The 16038-nt window shown below is 48.5% G+C and overlaps 1 long non-coding RNA gene across 1 annotated transcript; it reads right to left on the minus strand.

Moving 5' to 3' along the window:
* Positions 1-5643: 5643 nt before the first annotated feature.
* LOC135888704 (uncharacterized) lies at positions 5644-12063 on the minus strand. The gene is made up of 3 exons (XR_010561897.1): positions 11505-12063; positions 10903-11074; positions 5644-5719 (listed from the first exon to the last, which is right to left on the minus strand). It is a non-coding gene; the product is annotated as an uncharacterized LOC135888704 (long non-coding RNA).
* Positions 12064-16038: the final 3975 nt, after the last annotated feature.

Genomic DNA, 16038 nt, shown 5'->3' on the forward strand with positions numbered 1-16038 from the left:
GTAGACACATCTGTAGGAAATTCACATTACAATTCTGCAAAAGTTTGCATGTCAACTGCAACTGTGGAAATTCTGCTTTTGTTTTGTGAGATGTACTGCGAAACATGTCAAGGCTTAGATGCTATCAACCACAAGAGGGCATTATAGTATCGTGTAGTAGGGAGATTTTTTTCAAGAAACTGTATCCCAAATTAACTTCTAAGGCCTGGTCTACACTACGACTTTAATTCGGATTTAGCTGCCTTAATTCGAATTAACGCTTGACCCGTCCACACAACGAAGCCATTTAATTCGAATTAAAGGGCCCTTTAATTCGATTTCTGTACTCCACCCCGACGAGCGGAGTAGCGCCAAAATCGAATTTGTCAATTCGAATTAGCGTTAGTGTGGCCGCAATTCGATGTTATTGGCCTCCAGGAGCTATCCCACAGTGCACCATTGTGACCGCTCTGGCCAGCAATCTGAACTCGCATGCACTGGCCAGGTGGACAGGAAAAGCCCCGGGAACATTTGAATTTCATTTCCTGTTTGCACAGCGTGGAGAGCACAGGTGACCACAGAGAGCTCATCAGCACAGGTAACCATGCAGGCTGATAATCGAAAAAGAGCACCAGCATGGACCGTACAGGAGGTACTGGATTTGATCTCTATATGGGGAGAGGATTCAGTGCTAGCTGAACTGCGTTCGAAAAGACGAAATGCCAAAACTTATGAAAAAATTTCCAAGGGCATGATGGAGAGAGGCCACAATAGGGACACAGATCAGTGCCGCGTGAAAGTCAAGGAGCTCAGACAAGCCTATCAAAAAGCAAAGGAGGCAAACGGTCGCTCCGGGTCAGAGCCGCGGACATGCCGCTTCTACGCTGAGCTAAATGCATTTCTAGGGGGGGCCGCCACCACTACCCCACCTCTGACTGTGGATTCCGAGCTGGGGATAATCTCATCAGGTACACCTGATGATTCCATGGAAGGGGAAGAGGAGGAGGAGGAGGACGAGCTGGCAGAGAGCACCCAGCTCTCCGTTCTCCCCAACAGCCAGGAACTGTTTCTCACCCTGACTGAAGTACCCTCCCAAGCCTCCCAAGCCAGCACCCAAGACCATGACCCCATGGAAGGGACCTCAGGTGAGTTTACCTTTTAAAATATAAAACATGGTTTAAAAGCAAGCATTTTTAATGATTAATTTGCCCTGAGCACTTGGGATGCATTCGCAGCCAGTACAGCTACTGGAAAAGTCTGTTAACATGTCTGGGGATGGAGCGGAAATCCTCCAGGGACATCTCCATGAAGCTCTCCTGGAGGTACTCCAAAAGCCTTGCCACAAGGTTTCTGGGCAGTGCAGCCTTATTCCGTCCTCCATGGTAGGACACTTGACCACGCCATGCTAGTAGCAAGTAATCTGGTATCATTGCCTGACAGAGCCTGGCAGCGTATGGTCCCGGTGTTTGCTGGCATTCAAGCAACATCCGTTCTTTATCTTGCTGTGTAATCCTCAGGAGAGTGATATCGCTTAGGGTAACCTGGTTGAAATAAGGGAATTTAATTAAGGGGACTGAGGTGGCCGTTCCTACTGGGCTGTTTGCCTGTGGCTGAAAAGAAATCCTTCCCTGCATTTAGCCAAGTGCAAGGGGGGGGGGAGGATTGGCCCAGAGCTTTTCGCGTTTTGCTAGCAGGGATCTTCCCTGATACCAGCCAGGCGGTGGGGGGAGGGATAAAGCACTCATCCCAGAGAATTCATGGCGGGTGGGGGGGGGGGGTGTTAGTTTGGTTCCTGCAGGGATCTTCCCTGATACCAGCCACGCGGTGGGGGGAGGGATAAAGCACTCATCCCAGAGAATTCATGGCGGGTGGGGGGGGGGGTGTTAGTTTGGTTCCTGCAGGGATCTTCCCTGATACCAGCCACGCGGTGGGGGGAGGGATAAAGCACTCATCCCAGAGAATTCATGGCGGGTGGGGGGGGGGGGGTGTTAGTTTGGTTCCTGCAGGGATCTTCCCTGATACCAGCCACGCGGTGGGGGGAGGGATAAAGCACTCATCCCAGAGAATTCATGGCGGGTGGGGGGGGGGGGGTGTTAGTTTGGTTCCTGCAGGGATCTTCCCTGATACCAGCCACGCGGTGGGGGGAGGGATAAAGCACTCATCCCAGAGAATTCATGGCGGGTGGGGGGGGGGTGTTAGTTTGGTTCCTGCAGGGATCTTCCCTGATACCAGCCACGCGGTGGGGGGAGGGATAAAGCACTCATCCCAGAGAATTCATGGCGGGTGGGGGGGGGGGTGTTAGTTTGGTTCCTGCAGGGATCTTCCCTGATACCAGCCACGCGGTGGGGGGAGGGATAAAGCACTCATCCCAGAGAATTCATGGCGGGTGGGGGGGGGGGTGTTAGTTTGGTTCCTGCAGGGATCTTCCCTGATACCAGCCACGCGGTGGGGGGAGGGATAAAGCACTCATCCCAGAGAATTCATGGCGGGTGGGGGGGGGGTGTTAACCTTCAGCAGCAGAAAACAAGCTAACAGGAAAACTGCAGCACAACGGGCTTTGCTTGGTATGTGGGAAAGCAGGGCGCAGAAGCCTAAAGACAGTGGCTTACCATGGCAGCATGCAAGGTGAATTCTGTTGCCCCGACCTGCGTCTGTGATCTCTAGCAGCAAAGCCACAGGCACTCAATATTAAGAGGCAAAATGCGACCTTGCACAGAAATCACATGTGCTATGTAATGTGAATAGTATACACCGTGAAAGAGTATAAGCATTGTTCTGAAAAATGTATCTTTTAAAAAAATTCTCTCCTTTTTTCACTCCCTCCAGCAGGTGCAAATGTTTCAAGCCTCCCTCCTCCTTCCCGAAGGCTATCCCAGATAAGGCGTCGTAAAAAAAAAACGAGAGAAGAGATGTTTTCCGAAATCATGCAATCCACCAGGAATGAAAGAGCTCATCTGAATGAGTGGAAGGAGACGGTTTGCAAGTATAGGAAAGAAGCCAGTGACCGTGAGGACAGGAGGGACCAACGTGAGGACATGAGGGACCAACGTGAGGACATGAGGGACCAACGTGAGGACAGAAGGGACCAACGTGAGGAGAGGAGAGACGCTCGAGATGAGAGGTGGCGGCAGGAAGATCAGAGGAGTCGGGAAGCAACGCTGGGGCTGCTGCGTGAGCAAACAGACATGCTCCGGCGTCTGGTGGAGCTTCAGGAACGGCTGCTGGAGAACCGAGTGCCGCTACAGCCCCTGTATAACCCCCCTACCTCCTCACCATGTTCCATAGCCTCCACACCCAGACGTGTAAGAACACGGGGGGGGAGGCTCCGTACACCCTCCCATTCCACCCCAGTGGACAGCCCAAGCAAAAGGCTGCCATTTTTTTAACCTTTTTTTACTGGGCTTTTCCTTCCCGCAGATCCTCCTCCCAAACCCCACTCAGGTTCTGTGCCGCTACAGCCCCTGTATAACCCCCCTACCTCCTCACCATTTTCCATAGCCTCCACACCCAGATGTGTAAGAACACGGGGGGGGAGGCTCCGTACACCCTCCCATTCCACCCCAGTGGACAGCCCAAGCAAAAGGCTGCCATTTTCTTAACCTTTTTTTACTGGGCTTTTCCTTCCCGCTGATCCTCCTCCCAAACCCCACTCAGGTTCTCTCCCTCTTTTTATAATCAATTAATAAAGAATAAATGATTTTTAAACAATGGTGACTTTATTTCCTTTGAAAGCAAGCTGGGGGAAGGGGGAGGGTGGGTTCCTTACAGAGAATGAGTCAATAAAGGGGGCGGGTTTTCAGGAAGGATAAACAAACATAAATTTCACACTGTAGCCTGGCCAGTCATGAAACTGGTTTTCAAAGCTTCCCTAATGCGCAGCGCTTCATCGTGTGCTCTTCTAATCGCCCTGGTGTCTGGCTGCGAGTAATCAGCAGCCAGGCGATTTGCCTCAGCCTCCCACCCTGCCATAAAGGTCTCCCCCTTGCTCTCACAGAGATTGTGAAGCACACAGCAAGCAGTAATAACAATGGGGATATTGGTTTGGCTGAGGTCTGAGCGAGTCAATAAGGATCGCCAGCGACCTTTTAAACGGCCAAATGCACATTCTACCACCATTCTGCACTTGCTCAGCCTGTAGTTGAACAACTCCTGACTCCTGTCCAGGCTGCCTGTGTATGGCTTCATGAGCCATGGCATTAAGGGGTAGGCTGGGTCCCCAAGAATAACAATTGGCATTTCAACATCCCCCACGGTTATTTTCTGGTCCGGAAAGTAAGTCCCTTGCTGCAGCCGTTTAAACAGATTGGTGTTCCTGAAGACGCGAGCGTCATGAACCCTTCCCGGCCAGCCCACATGGATGTTGGTGAAACGTCCCTTGTGATCCACAAGTGCTTGCAGCACCATTGAGAAGTACCCCTTGCGGTTTATGTACTGGGTACCCTGGTGCTCCGGTGCCAAGATAGGAATATGGGTTCCATCTATTGCCCCACCACAGTTAGGGAATCCCATTGCAGCAAAGCCATCCACTATGACCTGCACATTTCCCAGAGTCACTACCTTTCGTAGCAGCACCTCCGTGATTGCTTTGGCTACTTGCATCACAACAGCCCCCACAGTAGATTTGCCCACTCCAAATTGATTCCCGACTGACCGGTAGCTGTCTGGCGTTGCAAGCTTCCACAGGGCTATTGCCACTCGCTTCTCAACTGTGAGGGCTGCTCTCATCTTGGTATTCTGGCGCTTCAGGGCAGGGGAAAGCAAGTCACAAAGTTCCATGAAAGTGCCCTTACGCATGCGAAAGTTTCTCAGCCACTGGGAATCGTCCCACACCTGCAACACTATGCGGTCCCACCAGTCTGTGCTTGTTTCCCGGGCCCAGAATCGGCGTTCAAAGCCTATAACCTGGCCCATTAACATCATAATCTCCAAAGCACCGGGGCCCGCGGTCTCAGAGAATTCTGTGTCCGTGTCCATGTCCTCATCACGCTGGTCGCTGCGCTGCAATCGCCGCCTCCTCCTCCTCCTCGCCTCTTTTTTCTGGTCCTGTGTAAGCATAAACTCCACGAGAAAGCGCGAGGTGTTTATAATGTTCAAGACTGCGTTCTGGAGCACAACGGGATCCATGCTTGATGCAGAATGGAGTCTGCAGAGTTCACTCAGGAAAAAAGGCGCGAAATGGTTGTCTGCCGTTGCTTTCAGGGAGGGAGGGGGAGGCTGTACCCAGAACTACCTGCGACAATGTTTTTTGCCCCATCATGCACTGGGGTCTCAACCCAGAATTCCAAGGGGGGTGGAGACTGCGGGAACTATGGGATAGCTATGTAAAAGCTACCCACAATGCAACGCTCTGGAAATCGATGCTACTATGGTAGCTTGGACGCAAACCACCGAATTAATGGTGCCTAGTGTGGCCGAATACATTCGAATTTACAAAATCGGTTTCCTAAATTCGAATTATATAAATTCGAATTAATCCTGTAGTGTAGACATACCCTAAGAAAATATTTTTCTTTGAGTGATGGTCCCTCTTGTATTCCACTAAGGGTACATGTGTGCACCACGTGCCCGGAGCAGGAGCATTTGAAAGTAGTATCTGTTGGTCCATGCATGCCTCCTGATTCATCTTGTGCTTCCGTCCAAGGCGATAAAGGGCGGGGTAGACCGACTACATCTCCAGTTCCTTCTCACTGCTGCATGGTCCGGATCAAAACTCTCAGGAGTCCTCGTCTCTGACACACATCTTAAAAAAGATAATTGTACATAGTTTAGAAGTATTATTTTTCTCTTAATTCTAATAGTTAATAGTTTTAGCGTTTGTTTTAGAGAGACTTTGTGGTTTTCACACATACCGCCGTACGGGTACCGGATTACGTGCAGGCCCCCAGGCTGCAAACTCTGTGTCTCCTGCCCATGATCCTCCTTGGTCAGCAACAACCACCAACACTTCCTCCACTGCTTGGGGGAAGCTCACATCATGGCTAAATGCAGTATTTGCCGGTCCTTCCTCAGCTGCACCCAAGAAAGCTGGGCACTTCGCCTCCAGAAGCATCTCATGGAGTTCTCCATGAGACCACACTTGGACCCAGGCCAGGGAACCCTGCCTGTACATTGGCCTGGTTCAGCAAGGAGCGTACCTCCCACTACTACATCCGACTCCAATGCTGGTGGAACCACCCCCATGGCAGGGCCTACTCGGGAGGTAAAGGTAAGGCAGCACTCTGGGACCACACATCTCAAAGAATCTCCAGTTACAGGTAAGTAATGTCCTCTTAATGCAACTTGTCACATTCCACAGTTGTTTCTGAAGTTCAGATCCTGGACTCCTCCAGGAAGAAGCATTGGTGTGAAGTTTCGTTGGTTTTGAGCTTAGTATCCATGGCACATGCCATTGTCATATTTATTTTCACAGAGGACACAGACTCTGAACTGAGCACATACCTAGACAAGGACCTTAAGACACCCAGGGCCAGATTTATTGTTCCACTTACACCTGTCCTATGTTGGTATATATACACTGACCTCAGTGGAAGTCCTCCTGATTGTCACTGGTGTGAGAGCAGATTCAAGCCCTTACGGTGAAATTCACTTCATCCCCAGAGTCTAGGGAACCAGGGTCCAGGAGATTAAAGTCCAGGCAGGTTGGGAAGGTGAAACACAGCACCCACAACCCAGGGCCTGGGCACAGAGGTGCCCCCACAGGGCTGCTACTCCAGCCTATGGACTGTAGTAGTGAGTGCATCCCCTTGGCTAAGGAAGTGCTGGAGCCATTGGAAATATGTCTATGTCTCTTGCACAAGTGGGAGTCATACCCAGGTTCAGGGTCAGCCTTGGAAACTGCAACTGAGCTCATGTACAGCTTTCCTTTTTGCACGTCACTGCATGCAACTCACAGATCCCGCATTCTCCTCCCCTGGAGGCCCTACAGGAGGTCTCGGGATTTCAGATCTACTTCTGTGAGTTTGTAGCCCATAAACAGACACGGACCATGCAGAGGACCACATACTTCTTATCTGGAAGGCTGGATGTGACACCCTCAAGAATCAGCCTGGATCAGGGGACTCATTTGGTAAAAAATTCTTTAAATAAATTTACTTGGTGCCTTTACAGAAGTCCTGGTCCAATGCCCTCCAGTTTGAAATATCAGATTCTTACGTGGCACTACAGAACTATACTATCAAGCCAAGCACAAGTATTTTTATTATGGTCATTTGAAACTCAGATGGCCAGATTCTCACAAAGAGCTCAGAGCCAGATGTACCCATAACTGGAGCCAGATTTAAAGAATTCTGAAAATCAGACTGAAACAGAAGCTCCAAAGCCTGGGAAATGTATTGTTATGAGTTGTGTTACATCCATCAATTTCAACTAGGTTTAACAGTTGCCCTTCATTATTGATAACACAATTAAGCTCCTTTATGGAATCAGATCGCTGAAACAATAGCAGCCTCCACCAAAACAAAGGCACATGGGGCAGAGGGGTTTTGTTTGGTGGAGTTGTTTGTCTCTGTCTCTATGAGAGAAGCACAAGAAGCATCAGAGAAGCTGAGAGAGAACTGCAGAAAGCCAAGGACACCACCAGAACAAGCATTGGGAACATGGCCCTGAGAAAACCCTATAGAAAGCTTGTAGGCTAAGTGCTGGTCAGAGAGGGACTTGGAACTGTGAGCAAAGAAAGTGTCTCCCACTGTGTAAAAGGAAAAAGGCTTTGTAAATAAACAAGATTTTATCAACAAGAAAATATCTGACTGTAACATCAGATTTCTCCTAAACTCTAACAGCCCATAACACCCCTAATTTTGGCAAACTACCCCAGTTAAAAGGGGCATAACAGTACTTAGCATCATCTGTGGTCCAGTGCAAAGTGATATAAGTAAAGGATTACACGCCCAATGTTGGACTTGCTAAGCTACTATTAATGTGTGAAAAATCACACTGGACTCTAAAGAAACCTGTATTTTCTTAGGTTTTATTTTATTTTTATCTAGAATCAATGTAAGTTTTGAACATAAAGCAGGCTCCATAGCTCAGGGGATTCATTGGTCTCTAGTTCAAATCCAACAAAACTCAGTGTCAAATAAGTCACTACTGTCTGACAGATCCTCACTAATGGTTATATAGCTTTTCAAATTAGGTTAATAGGAGACTTGATCATTATAAGTACACAGAAGGGAGAAGCAGAGGACTCTAATGCAACAGACAAAGGAATAAAAAGATCCAATGGTTCAAAGTGAAAGCTAGACAAAGTCAAACTGGAAATAAAGTGCAAATAAAGGGTTTTTCTTTGGTTATGAATTCATAACCATCCTGGCTCAGAACAAGCCCACCCATGTATCTGAGAGTCACTCCTTTATACAGTTTGGGCCTCTGATGTTGTTCTCAAGTAACAGGTGATCAGCAGACAACGGTCCCCTGCTCAGGACAAAGCTTCAAAAGGCTGAGTTCTTGCATAACTGGAGGGGGCACATTTGCATACACCTTCCCCTAGAGATTTCCTGGGAAACCCACTTAACTTTAAATGTTTATTCTTGCCTGGCCCATTGTTTCAAATAGTTCTGTAAGCTCCCAACACCTCCCAAGATTTACATTAGTCACATCTCTCCTCAGAGACATTACACACAACCCCACAATAATACATAAACATTTGCATTTTTAATACAATGAACTCCTGAAATACTTAAATGTAATAAGGTTTAACCTAATTCAATAAGGTTTGTCTAGGATATTGCAGGAAATTGCCATTCCTGTCACATCCTGTACTCCCCCCACGAGTGGAAGTCAGATACACTAGCTGAACTACAGGTTTCAGAGTGGTAGCAGTGTTAGTCTGTATCAGCAAAAAGAACGAGGAGTACTTGGATTTCCACTTCATACGGCTAAATTCAGTGCCTTGCGTGGTGACAGGTTTCAGAGTGGTAGCCGTGTTAGTCTGTATCAGCAAAAAAAAACGAGGACTGCATGCATAAAATGAAGTGGGTTTTAGCCCACGAAAGCTTATGCCCAAATAAATTTGTTAGTCTCAAAGGTGCCACAAGTACTCCTGTTCTTTTAGCTGAACTACAGTGACTTCATGTGACCAGTTCAGCTCTGTGTAGCTGTAGCTTTTAGGACTGGTCTATAGCATCACCAGTTACTCAGATAAGGCAGCTGATCATGGCATTTATTTCAGTGGGCCCTGCAGCCAGTTGCTTTGAAAATCGATAATACTTGCACAAAGGAAGTGGTGTCCTTCAGAGTCACATCAATATTTTGTTTGTAGCTTATCAGTGTGGATATCACACATGTGACACCACGAGCTGGCTGGCTGAAACACATTTTTAAAAGGTTGCAGGCTCTCTTATTTGCAAAACTGAATTAAAGTACTTGACAGTTGATCAGTAAACCAGCTCGATCTTTACGCACTAGTTTATGTAGCAGTCGGGATCGATATTCCCCCAACACAGACATTCCTGCAGCTCAGTCTTTGTCACCGAGTATTTACATATCTCCATAAGGTAGTTGATAAGGCATATTACTAGGCTATTATCCCATCTGGTGGCCTTCTACTGACTGTCTAGCACCACTTCCCTCACCCCCACTCACTGTGCTGGAATGTGCTAATTCTAGATGCTGCCAAGCAGACTCCACCCACAGCCAAATTCCAAACACAAAGGTTTTTACCAATTGGTGCAGGCTATAGCCATCCATTGTCTGCATGCACTATTCTCCCATTTGGTAAGGAAAACTTAAAGAGCAATTATTTCCTGCTTGAGGTGCCTTAGGGTGTCTACACTGCACCCATGGGAGGCCCATGCCAGCTGACTTGGACTTAGGCTAATGTAGGGTTACCATACGTCTTGATTTTCCTGGACATGACCTCGTTTTTGGTCCACCCATCTCTGTCCGGGAGGATTTTTAAAATATTAACAATGGTCCGGGATTTTTCTCCCAACGTGGGGGGTCCCAAGAGCTGGAGCTGAGCCTCTTCAGCTTTCCCCTTTCCCTCCAACTCCCCCCACCTCCAGCAGTGTCCTCTTTTTGGGAACCTGAAATACGGTAACCCTAGGCTAAGGGTCTGTTTAACTGAGGTGTAGAGTTCGGGCTCTGGCTCTGGGTCATTCCCACCTCGCAGGGTCCAAGAGCCCGGGCTCCAGCGCAAATGCAAATGTCTACACCTCAATTAAAAAGCCCCTTAGCCTGAGCCCTGAGAGCAGGAGTCAGGTGGCATGGGACAGCTACTGATGTCTAATTGCAGTGTAGACATACCCTCAGAGAACAGTACTGAGTTTCTTCCTCTGAGCTGCTCTGGGAAATGGGAGCAGAGGCATTTGGACCTCACAGGATCAGGCCAACTGTGATTTTTCTGCCTGAGGTCATATCCATATCTGATGGTGCTCTGCTTTTAAATTACACAACGAATGAGATTTTTTTTTTCTGCTCTGGTTGAAATTTGTATCTGTGCATGATTTGAGAGTATGCAGGTAAACGACCCAACTGCACTTTATCCAGAAGCTAGATACTATGCAGGTAGCCAGCTGCAAGGTATGCCAGTGTGACTTTCTTCCCCAATGATTTTGCATTTTGTTCCTTAAGCATCATGACATTGTATTTTAATCTCATGGAACCAGGTAACTTGATGTCTTCCTAGCTGGCACTTGTTATTTTCACCAGTATTTTCTTACCAGGCCTTTGAGACAGTTATTTGTAATTATTCCATTACCTCATTTCACTCATCTATCTCTACTGCCCACCTTGAGGTCTTGGTTTGTACACTCCACATAAGAAAAAAAACACCCCCAAATGCAAGGGCAGTAGCCTATGGGTCAATTCTCACAGGAAGTTTCAAGACGGTATGCATTTTTTAAAACACCAGCCCATTTATTATGGGCACATTTTCTAGCAAGCGTGAGGTTTGCTTTGGGGGGAAAAAAACACATACAAACTCACCTTTTTACACATTGCTAATGTCACGGCTACAAGTAAATAAAAAATAGAGGGGATGCAAAAAGCAAACTGCCAACTTGTGTGTGCAAACGCCACCTAAATTTCACAGCGCTCTTCTAAACACTCATTTCCAAGAAGTGATGGCCAGCAGAGGGTGCTCCGGTTCTGCATGTTGCTATGGGGAAACAAATTTAAGCAAATGATCAGGAAATGGAAACTTCACCCCCTTCCCTCCTCCCCCGCTTTTTTTTTTTTTTTTTAATAGTGCTGTTTCACACTATAGCAGCTGTTTGCAAACTTTTTGAGCTTACCCCCTCCCCCCGGCCTTTGAGTTACAATTCTTGGTTTCAGAGTAGCAGCCGTGTTAGTCTGTATCCGCAAAAAGAACAGGAGTACTTGTGGCACCTTAGAGACTAACAAATTTATTAGAGCATAAGCTTTCGTGGGCTACCGCCCACTTCTTCGGATGCGTCCCCCCAACCTGGACAAAAATAGACTTATGCAAAAGTATGCTGGATAGCCTACTCCTAAACCTACCAGAGAACTTAACACAACTTTAATTAAAATAACCTACACCTGGAAGTTTCAAATACACAGATACTTACCCCAGTGGCACAGCCAAGACTTCCTCAGCAGTGGGCTGCTTCTACCCTGCGGCCAGGCTGCACCACTAGGGCAAGGCCAATACCTGCCCCTGTGCCCTTCCCCCCTCGGGTTTACAGGGTGGGGGAAGGCACATGTGAGAGTCTCTAGGGGTAGAGCCAGTAGGGTTGCCAATTCTGGTTGGACGTATTCCTGGAGGTTTCATCACATGCCATCACATTTAATTGAATATTAATATTTAATTCCTGGAGACTCCAGGGCAATCCTGAAGCGTTGGCAACCCTAAGAGCCAGTGCTGGGGGCAGAGGTTGCTGGAAGTGGGAATCGGTGCAGCTGCAGCAGATGTTGACACTGACCCACAGGCTGGGTGACCCGCTGAGGTGAGGCAGGGGGTGAAGGTGGTGCTCCCTCTCCTCCTCCGCATAGGTGGCGGTTTATATTCTTTTGTGGTGACCGAGCTCCAGCAATATTCAGGGCCGGGGACCCTGCTCCAGCAATATTTGGAGCTGGGTCTCTCCCCCGGCCCTGCCTTGCGCCCCCCGCCCTGCCTGGAGCAGGTCATCTCCAACCCCCCCACGTCCCCCCGCGGGTCTTCCTCCTCCTCCCCCCCCCCATGTCCCTGCCTGAAAGAAAGCAGGGCGCGCCTGCTTGTGCTGCCAGAGTAGCACATTCGGCAGCAACTGCTGTCTGCTGCCCCAGGTCCTAGTGCCTCCCATTCACTAATGGGAAGGCAGGCTGTCCTTACCCTGCCCTTCCGCCCTAGCCCTGAGCCTCTCCAACGCCCCAAACCCCTCATCCCCAGCCCCACCCCTCATCCCCCTGCACCCTAATCCTCTGCCCCAGCCCTCAGCCCCCTCCTGCATCATGAACCCCTCATCCTCAGACCCAACCCTCATCCCCCTGCACCCTAATCCTCTGCCCCAGCCCTAAGCCCCCTCCTGCATCATGAACCCCTCATCCTCAGCCCCAACCCTCATCCCCCTGCACCCTAATCCTCTGCCCCAGCCCTAAGCCCCCTCCTGCATCATGAACCCCTCATCCTCAGCCCCAACCCTCATCCCCCTGCACCCTAATCCTCTGCTCCATCCCTGAGCCCCCTCCTGCATCATGAACCCCTCATCTTCAGCCCCAACCCTCATCCCCCTGCACCCTAATCCTCTGCCCCAGCCCTAAGCCCCCTCCTGCATCATGAACCCCTCATCCTCAGACCCAACCCTCATCCCCCTGCACCCTAATCCTCTGCTCCATCCCTGAGCCCCCTCCTGCATCATGAGCCCCTCATCCTCAGACCCACAGCCCTCACCCCTGCACCCCCTATCCCCAAACTCCCTCCCAGAGCATGCACCCCCTCCCCCTTCCCACACACCCCCTCCTGCCCTCAAACTCCCTCCCAAAGCCTGCACCCTCTCCCTTTGCACCGCCTCCCACCCCCAAACTCCATCCCAGAGCCTGCACCCCTCACCCCCTCCTACACACCCACCCCCTGCCCCAGCCCGGAGCCTGCACCCAGCACCCAAACTCCATTCCAGAGCCTGCACCCTGCACCCCTCCTGCACCCTAATCCCCAGTCCAGGACCTGCACCCCAGACCTCCTCCCCCCACCCATCCCCCCTCCCAGAGCCTTAGAAAGGTGGGGAGGGCGGAGTTTGGGGGGGGCAGAGTTGGGGGGGCGGGTTCTGGGCACCACCAAAATGTCTACAAACCTGCCACCCATGCTCCTCCGTGGGGATTGTACCAAGCCCCGCTGTATGCGGCTGGTACAAGCCCACCCCCTCAAACATTCCTCCATGCCCCCTGACAGGGCATGCCCCACTGTTTGAAAACCTCTGCACTATAGGTCATCTCTCCGGGCAGAAGTGAAAAGAGAAAACTTAGTGAGTTCAAAAGATTAAAATCAGAGCTGCCATACCAAAAACTGGAACCAAATTAAACCTGACTTCTGCTTTCCTTACAGACACAAAACTCAGGCCAGGGTTGGCCAAAATGTTTACCCCTATTTCAATAGGCCTGCGTTACATTTCAAATAAACCTAAACTAAGTTTCAAAACAAGTAACTAATGAATGTGGAAATAGTGTTGTGACGTTGTGCAGTCTATATGATTTTATAAAAACTTGATAATAAGTTAATATAATGTAACTGGGATAGTTTTAGAGAAAATACGGTAATAAGTGAATATAATGCAACTGGGGTATGCTTTGTGCAAAAGGTCTCTTGTAAGGTATCATTACAAAGCTCATAATCTACTGAGTGTGATCATCCTATTTGTAGAAATGTACCACTCTTGTATCTAAAACTAGAAATATAAAACATAACTCTGAGGGCCTATTGTAATTATGTAAAGTGTGGGCCATTAATGATGGTTTGGAATCTTGATGACTCCCATTAACAAGGACCATTGTCTGCAGATGACTGTGTTTACCTGTGAGTCTTCCTGTATATGTGTGTGCTGGCAAGTGAGTAATGAAGTCTTGCAGTGACATGTGATCATGTTACCTGAACTGGAATCCATCTTTAACCTGGTGCTTTTCCAGTGAGGGGGGGTGGAAACCCAGAGGGACAAAGGGTTCCCGCCTTATGCAAAAGATATATAAAGGGGTGGAAGAGAACAGAGGGGGAGAGGAGCCATCATGAAGAATCCCCTAGCTATCACCTGAGCTGCAACAAGAGCTGTACCAGGGGAAAGAATTGTGCCCAGGCCTGGAAGGTGTCCAGTCTGAGAAAAACTTACTGAAGCATCTCTGAGGGTGAGATTATCTGTATTCAGTTTGATTAGACATAGATTTGCGCATTTTATTTTATTTTGCTTGGTGACTTACTTTGTTCTGTTTGTTACTACTTGGAACCACTTAAATCCTATTTTCTGTATTTAATAAAATCACTTTTTATTTAGTAATTTACTCAGAGTATGTATTAATACCTGGGGGGAGCAAACAACTGTGCATATCTCTCTATCAGTGTTATAGAGGGCGAACAATTTATGAGTTTGCCCTGCATAAGCTTTATGCAGGGTAAAACGGATTTATTTGGGTTTAGTCCCCATTGGGAGTTGGGCATCTGAGTGCTAAAGACAAGCACACTACTGTAAGCTGTTTTCAGGTAAACTTGCAGCTTTGGGGCAAGTGATTCAGACCCTGGGTCTGTGTTGGAGCAGACTGGAGTGTCTAATTCAGCAAGACAGGGTGCTGGAGTCCTGAGCTGGCAGGGAAATCAGAAGCAGGGGTAGTCTTGGTACATTGGGTGGCAGCTCCCAAGGGGGTTTCTGTGATCCAACCCGTCACAAGTGTTATTTACAGATCGTGACTTTCCATTCAGTTTAAAGGAGTGTCTTTCTAAATAGTATTTGTTATTTATGGTAGCACTCACTATGCTCTAGGCAGTTTCCAAATGCTAAAAGGACAGCTCTTGTGTAACCCACACACCTCCTGGGTGTGGTGTTTTGTCCCATCTAGAGACAGACAGACAGAGAGATAGATATATATTAATGAAATTTCTCTACAGCCTTAGCTAATAGGCAGTTGGCTTTTAGCTCATGCGGTAGAGGCTCATGCACTAAGCTCCAGAGGTCCCAGGTTCAATCCCGCCCGCTGACAACCAGGGTCTGTCAGTGTTACACTTGCACTGAAGAGCTTACTCTGTCTAAGGAAAAAGTATGTGCTAATGTAAACCTTAAGCAACCAGAGGAACTCTGGGACAGACTGAGTAAGAGCAGCCAGGATGGTGATTCATTAAAGACCGATAATTTTTGCTTCAGGCGTCCGGGAAAGAACTATTAACAGCACTACTATCAATCATCTGCCACTTGGAGCCACATGTTAGAGGCCTTGAGTACATTAACCATAAAAAATAAGATGGCAAAGGCATATTAAGCTCAACTGGTCTCTCTCAGATGAGCAGAATGGTTTCCTACAGCTTTAAACTCTAGAGCAGCAGTTCTCAAACTTCATTGCACCGCGACCCTCTTCTGACAACAAAAATTACTACATGACCATGGGCAGGGGGTGGGGAGACAGAGCCCAAGCCCCGCTGTCCCGGGCTAAAGCATTCAGCTTCAGCCCCGGGTCCCAGCAAGTCTAATGCTGGCCCTGGTGACCCCATTAAAATGGGGTCATGACCCACTTTGGGGTCCCAACCCACAGTTTGAGAACTGCTGTGGTAGAGTTTTATCCAGTCTTATTTTAATGATAATTAAACAGCACACCACCCCTAATCCTGATTGTAATGGTTGCAAGAACTGCAGATCATCTTTGATATAAAACAAGCTAGTGGTCCATTTTTTCCAGTTAAGATTCATAGAACGAGGTATTTGACCCCTGGAAAATATTCTTATAGCTGTTTTTTCAATACTCCGTCACTGACTTCCTTGAAATGGAGAGTGTCAATAAGTCCAGTTATACCAATTTGTGGGGGGAAAAGTGCATTTTACATTCTTCTGTGCTTGCCCACACAATTCACTGTGAGTGATACTGCGGTCATGGATTCACTGCGCCCACTCCAGGCCAGCCCTGCTCAGCCCCATTTACTCAGGGTGATCAGAG

Source organism: Emys orbicularis, chromosome 14 (assembly GCF_028017835.1).
Source record: "Emys orbicularis isolate rEmyOrb1 chromosome 14, rEmyOrb1.hap1, whole genome shotgun sequence".
Lineage (NCBI taxonomy): Eukaryota > Metazoa > Chordata > Testudines > Emydidae > Emys > Emys orbicularis.